This window comes from Delphinus delphis, chromosome 7, assembly GCF_949987515.2.
Source record: "Delphinus delphis chromosome 7, mDelDel1.2, whole genome shotgun sequence".
NCBI lineage: Eukaryota > Metazoa > Chordata > Mammalia > Artiodactyla > Delphinidae > Delphinus > Delphinus delphis.
The window spans coordinates 82,285,551-82,292,383 of record NC_082689.1 but is presented as its reverse complement, the minus strand read 5'-3'; the positions used below and the strand labels follow the sequence as shown (position 1 = coordinate 82,292,383).

The 6,833-nt window shown below is 47.6% G+C and overlaps 1 pseudogene; it reads left to right on the top strand.

Moving 5' to 3' along the window:
• The first annotated feature begins 3,456 nt into the window (after positions 1-3,456).
• Positions 3,457-5,506, top strand: LOC132428176 (TBC1 domain family member 17-like; annotated as a pseudogene).
• The last annotated feature ends 1,327 nt before the right edge of the window (positions 5,507-6,833 follow it).

Genomic DNA, 6,833 nt, shown 5'->3' with positions numbered 1-6,833 from the left:
ATTAAGGAAGCATTCCCATTCACCACTGCAACAGAAAGAATAAAATATCTAGGAATAAGCCTACCTAAGGAGGCAAAAGACCTGCACACAGAAAACTATAAAAAACACTGATGAAAGAAATCAAAGACGATACAAACAGATAGATATACCATGTTCTTGGATTGTAAGAATCAACGTTGTGAAAATAACTATACTACCCAAAGCAATCTACACATTCAATGCAATCCCTATCAAATTACCAATAGCATTTTTCACAGAACTAGAAAAAGAAATTTTACAATTTGTATGGAATCACACAAAAGCCTGAACAGCCAAAGCAATCTTGAGAAAGAAATGGAGCTGGAAGAATCAGGCTCCCTGACTTCAGACTATACTACAAAGTTACAGTAATTAAGACAATATGGTACTGGCACAAAAACAGAAATATAGATCAATGGAACAGGACCGAAAGCCCAGAGATAAACCTATGCACATGTGGTCACCTTATCTTTGACAAAGGAAGCAAAAATATACAGTGGAGAAAACACAGCCTCTTCAATAAGTAGAGCTTGGAAAACTGGACAACTACATGTAAAAGAATGCAATTAGAACCCTCCCTAACACCATACATAAAAATAAACTCAAAATGGATTAAAGACCTAAATGCAAGGCCAGACACTATAAAACTCTTAGAGGAAAACATAGGCAGAACACTCTCTGACATAAATCACAGCAAGACCCTTTTTCACCCACCTCCTAGAGTAATGGAAATAAAAACAAAAATAAACAAATTGGACCTAAAGAAACTTAAAAGCTTTTGCACAGGAAAGGAAACTATAGACAAGATGAAAAGACAGCCCTCAGAATGGGAGAAAATATTTGCATACAAAGCAACTGACTAAAGCATTAATCTCCCAAATATACAAGAAGCTCATGCAGCTCAATATCAAAAACAAACAACCCAATCCAAAAATAGGCAGAAGACCTAAACAGACTATTCTCCCAAGAAGACACACAGATGGCCAAGAAACACATGAAAAGATGCTCAACAACACGAATCATTAGAGAAATGCAAATCAAAACTACAATGAAGTATCACCTCATACCAGTCAGAATGGCCATCATCAAAAAAATCTAGAAACAGTAAATGCTGGAGAAGGTGTGGAGAAAAGGGAACCCTCTTGCACTGTTGGTGGGAATGTAAATTGATACAGCCACTATGGAGAACAGTATGGAGGTTCCTTACAAAAGTAGAGGTAGAACTACCATATGACCCACCAATCCCACCACTGGGCATATACCCTGAGAAAACCATAATTCAAAAAGATACATGTACCACAATGTTCACTGCAGCACTATTTACAATAACCAAGACATGGAAGCAACCTAAATGTTCATCAAAAGATGAATGGATAAAGATGATGTGACTCATGTATACAATGGAATATTACTCAGCCATAAAAAGGAATGAAATTTAGTTATTTGCAATGAGGTGGACGGACCTAGAGTCTCTCATACTGAGCGAAGTAAGTCAGAAAGAGAAAAACAAATACTCTATGCTAATGCATATATATGGAATCTAAAAAACCCATACTGATGAACATAGTGGCAGGGCAGGAATAAAGGTGCATAGAGAACGGACTTGAGGACACAGTGGGGGATGGGGAAGCTGGGACAAAGTGAGAGAGTAGCACTGACATATATACACTACCAAATGTAAAATGGATGGCTAGTGGGAAGCTGCTGCATAGCACAGGGAGATCAGCTCTAAGCTTTATGATGATCTAGAGGGGTGGATAGGGAGGGTGGGAGGGAGGTTCAAGAGGGAGGGTATATGAGTATATATGTATACATATAGCTGATTCACTTTATTGTACAGCAGAAACTAATACAACATCGTTAAGCAATTATATTCCAATAAAGATATTTAGAAAAAGAAAATATCAATTTCTATAATAGCAATTTAATAATAGCTCAGCTCCTTGGATACCTTCTCTGGTAACAGCCAAAATTTTCTAGGCAATGATATCGTCACTAACATGACTGTTAATCTCAGTGATGAACTCATGCGTTCCCTTCCACATGAGAAGTGCTGATTTATTTGTATCCTTCACATTGCCATAGGGTGCTTTCAACAGAAAATAATATTGCAAGTCTACACAAAATGAAAAAGCTGACATAAACATGAAATAGTATATAGGCCATTGGAACAACCAAACTATCCTCACAGCTGAGTCTCTAGTCCCACACAGCCTGGTGGGGCTGTGTCAGCTATAACTTCACTTTCTGTTTGAACTGGCTAATTTAACCAGCAACAATTATCCTAATGAGAGATCACTATCACTAAAATTTATGTCGTGCTTAGGATGTGCCAGGTACTTCTCTGTATATTTTACATGTATTAATCCACTTCTTCCTCATAAAAATCATATGTGGTAAGTACTGTTATTGTCCCCATTTTGCACATGAGGAAACTGAGGCCAGAGTGCTTAAAGAACTTGTGCAAGGTGATCCAACTAACTGTACTGGATGCTTGACAGAGTACAGGTCCCATTCTTCCTTGCTGCTTTTCCTACAGCTCCATATATTGTGACTGACTCCCCCCCCCACCCCCACAGTAGTCTCCCTGACCAGTTACAGTGTTATCAAGAAGAGAGCCAGACCAAAAAAAAAAAAAAAAAAATCATAGAGATAGGAAGTAGAATGGTAGTTCCCAGGGGCTGGAGTGGGGAAGGAATAGGGAGTTATTGTTTAATGGGTATGGAGTTTCAGTTTTAGAAGATGAAAAGAGCCTTGGAGATGGATGGTGGTGATGATTGTGCAACATTATGAATGTATTTAATACCAATGAACTGAACACTTAAAAATGGTTAAGATGGTAAATTCTACATTTTTTACATTTTACCACAATAAAAAAAAAAACGGGGGGAAACTGACAAAGAAGAGAGCCATATGAATAGAGGAGATGCAGAGGTACCACTAGGGAGACTTTCTTGTACCAATCAGTTTAGCTATTTAAAAGAGCATCCATGGACTTGGCTTTGTACATGCCCAGATCTGTGCCTTTGGAAATACACAGCCTACTACCTCCTGGAATACTCTGTTTGGCAGGATTGCTCAAGAGGCACAACCACACGGAAATCACCTCAGCAAGACCATCCGATCCACCAGGAGTGTGCTTTTCTTGTCTACCCACACTGAGCATCAGGATCTTAACTGTACCACTTAGGAGAGATGCATCAGGCTAAAGATTTCATGGAAACTACAAACGATTAACTACAACGATAGATTCCTTCCTGTGGAATAAAAACTGCAGGCAGTGTTCTATACATTTAACCTAAGCAAAAATCATACAAAAGAAAACATAATGTGCATCTGACCCAGAACTACCTAACATAGTATACGGCCAGTCCTACTCATCCTACAAATATTTTTCCTTTACGTCAACTCCACTCATTAACAAATTGGTCAAGAGGCATGTACCTGCACGCCAGGAAAGACCAAGACCCGGACTCCCTCGTGGACCACGTCATCTGTGTTGTGGAGAAGGACAAATGACGTCCTCCTGCACTGGGCTCCTGTAGAGAGGCTGGAGATTCCACTCAAATCCTCTTCTCCAAGAAGGACGCCAGTGGGGATGACTCCTGCACTTCTGACGAGGAACTGACCTTTGACCCCGGCTATAAACCCCACAGAGGGCAGTCATCAGCACAGGTCAGCTGCGGCCCGGCCACTCAGAGCCACGAGAGGTGCAGAGCCCAGCTTCCGCAGGGGCGCCCTGGTCTTCTTAGTGAGTAAGTCTGGGGGAGCTCAAGGCCATCTGCCGTTCAAAGTCTGGCCTCAGCTGGGCCTGTCCGGTCCTGGTCACGCAGGCCACAGGCTCCCCGCCTGCCCTGCATGTCCACCGTGGGGCACCAGCGCCCTGCTCTGTGTCTTTAGCCGTCACCTGCTGTTGGCCACCTCTCCACAGAACCGCCACCTCTACCTCGTCTCCCCCTATGCCTCCCCGGCCCTCTCCAACTCCTTCCATCACGTCCAGCTCTTTAACCAGGACCGTTCCCACGTGATGTCTCGCTTCCTCCAGGATTCCTACTGCACCACCTTCAGCAGCTTCTCCAGCGCGACCACCTTCTTCAGGGGAGACCTGCAGCCACACCTGGACGGGGCCTCCAGCGACCCTCTTCCGGCCTCTGAATACGCGCCCCACCTGGGTTGCAGGTCACTTCCGGTGTGGAGCTGGGGCCACGCCGCTTGTGGAGCGGACGCCTCGGGTCACAGGGGAGGAGTGGGCCCACCGCGTGTGCCCCGAGGGCCTCCTGCAGCAGGTCCCTGAGCTGAGACCCCGGCTCTTCTCAGGAATGCGGAGCCAAGTACCCCCTCAGGGAGAGCTGGGCAGGGCCGGCTGGCGGCGCCGCGGGGGCGGGGCGGTTTCCCCCAGGGTCTGACCCCAGCCTACTGCGCCAGGCTTGGCGGTCCCTCCTATGGTACTTCAGCTGGGAGGGCTCTGCCAAGGATAGCAAGGCCCACGTGCGCAAGAAAACTGATGAGGATTTCCACCTGAAGCTGCCGTGGAAATCCGTGAGGCCTGGGCAGGGGCGGAGGAACTCACCGCCGCATGGATACCGCAGCCTCATGGCCAGAGACGAGAGCCGCTCTCATAGAACCAACAAATTCTCTGAGGGTCGCGAGAACCCAGGGCTGGGCCTGCTGAACGACGTCCTCCTCCCCGACTGCCTGTACCATGACGAGCTCGGCTACGTCCAGGGCAGGAGTGACCTTCTCTTCCCGATCCGCTAGGGCTCTCAGGACGAGGTGGACGCCTTCCGCTGTTTTTGTGGCGTCACGGAGCTCGTGCAACGGAACTCTGAGGAGATAATGAAGCGGCAACTCCTGCTACTCCTGAAGGTGCCGGATCCGCCGCTTTGAGACTTCCGGGACTCCCCCGACTCCGGCTCTCTCTGCTTCTGCTTCCGGTGGCTGCTCCTCTGGGTCAAGAGGAAATGCCCCTTCCCGGAAGTCCTTCGGCCGTGGGAGGCGATGTGGACAGGGCGCCCTGGCCCCAGTCTGCACCTGCTGGTGGCCTGCGCCGTCCTAGACGTGGAGCGGGACACCTCATGCTTTCCGGCTTCGGCTTCGGCTCCAGCGAGATCCTCAAGCACACAGACTAGCTGACCACAAAGCTGAGCTTGGAGGACGTGCCGACACTGGCCGAGGCGCTCTACCCGCCGCCGACAACCTGCCCGGTGAGTCCCTGACCTCTCACGATAGCCCGCAGGCCCCATCAAACCTCTGACTTTTCGCTCCCTGACCCCCAACCCTCGGTGAGCTGCCCCACCACGTGCAGGAGGTCCCAGGTCTGGGCCGTCCTCGGAGCACCACAGGCTCTCGCTCCAGACTCCCCACCGCCGCTGTCCCGTACCCGTTCCCCACCAGCTCCTACGCCCCGCAAGGACACGGGCCTGCAGGCGGACCAAACGGCAGCCCAGAGATCCTGCCGGAGGAGGGGGAGGAAGGTGCGAACTCCTAACCCTCCTGGGCCTGCTGAGCCATCATGTTGGCTTGGGCCTGGGTGGGGAGGCATGGTGCCTCTAGTCCCCTCCGACCCCTCAGCAGGGTTGACGTCTGGCCATGTGGCCCTGATCCGGTCAGTAAGGTTTAAGAGGACGCCGGGGGTGAGTGGTGGGGGTCGTGGAGACAGGGCTCCCTTACCTGCCTGAGTTTAGGGCTTTTGGAGGAGTAAGGATGGGGCGTTAAGGTGCAACCGCCACTTAGTGGATGTGCGGGAACACATCCCGGACATAACCGAGACGGAAGGGCCTGCAGAGCTGCTCACTCTTGGGACCCGGCCCACCAGATTGTTCTGTGAGAAAGAAAAACTCATGTTTAACGCCCACCCCTCCCCCCACCCCCAGAAAAAGAAAATTGGTGAAGACTTAGCCAAGCAGGGCTGAGAGAAATGTCTCTGCTCTAAAGTTCCTGTCCAGGTCTCTCCTTACACTGTCCATCATACTCTGTGGGCTCCACACTATCCTTGTCATGCCTGTGTCATTTCCTCATATAAGTTTCCTTATATGAGGAATGTCATTATAAGTTTCCTTATATGAGGAATGTCATATAAGTTTCCTTATATGAGGAATGTCATTTCCTCATTTCCTCCCTTATTTCTAATTCCAGGCAATTTTTACTCTTTGCTTTTGCCTTGCATAGGACATGGTTTAAGTATAGAGTTTATAGCAATGGTATTTCTAAGAATTTTTGCTTCCTCCAGTATGCTTTACAGTGTTTCCACTCAGGAAAGACTTCTTTTTCCATGTGCATGGTCCTATAGTGCAGTTCTTGCCCATATGTCTGTGCTTCAGGTGACTCCCAGTCTTGCCTCCACGTGTGATCTCCATGAGACTATTGGAGAAATGTTTGTTTTGTGGGTTTTTTGGGCCACATCAACCAGGGATAGAACCCATGCCCCCTGCAGCAGAAGCACGGAGTCTTTACTGGACTGCCAGGGAAGTACCATGTTCTGTGGCTCCTCTTGTTGAAAAAAATATTTTTCAGAATAAGGTTTAAACAGAGGATGACTTGCCCTCCCTTAGCTCTGTTTGGAGGAAAATATACTGTCTTCCCCACCCACCCTTATGCCTTATTTCTAAAACAATAAACATTCTTATTGACTCTTATAAGACAGTTAACATATAATCTATCTCATCTCAGAAGAAAGAATATTAATTTCCAAACTGTGCTTTAGGTGTCTGGAACAAGACACAATAAAGGGCAAGCTAAGAAATCATTCGTGATTCAACTGAATAATTTCCCCAAAAGGGAACTGGCTTCAGTCAGTGCTATCAGTAGCTTTTGCT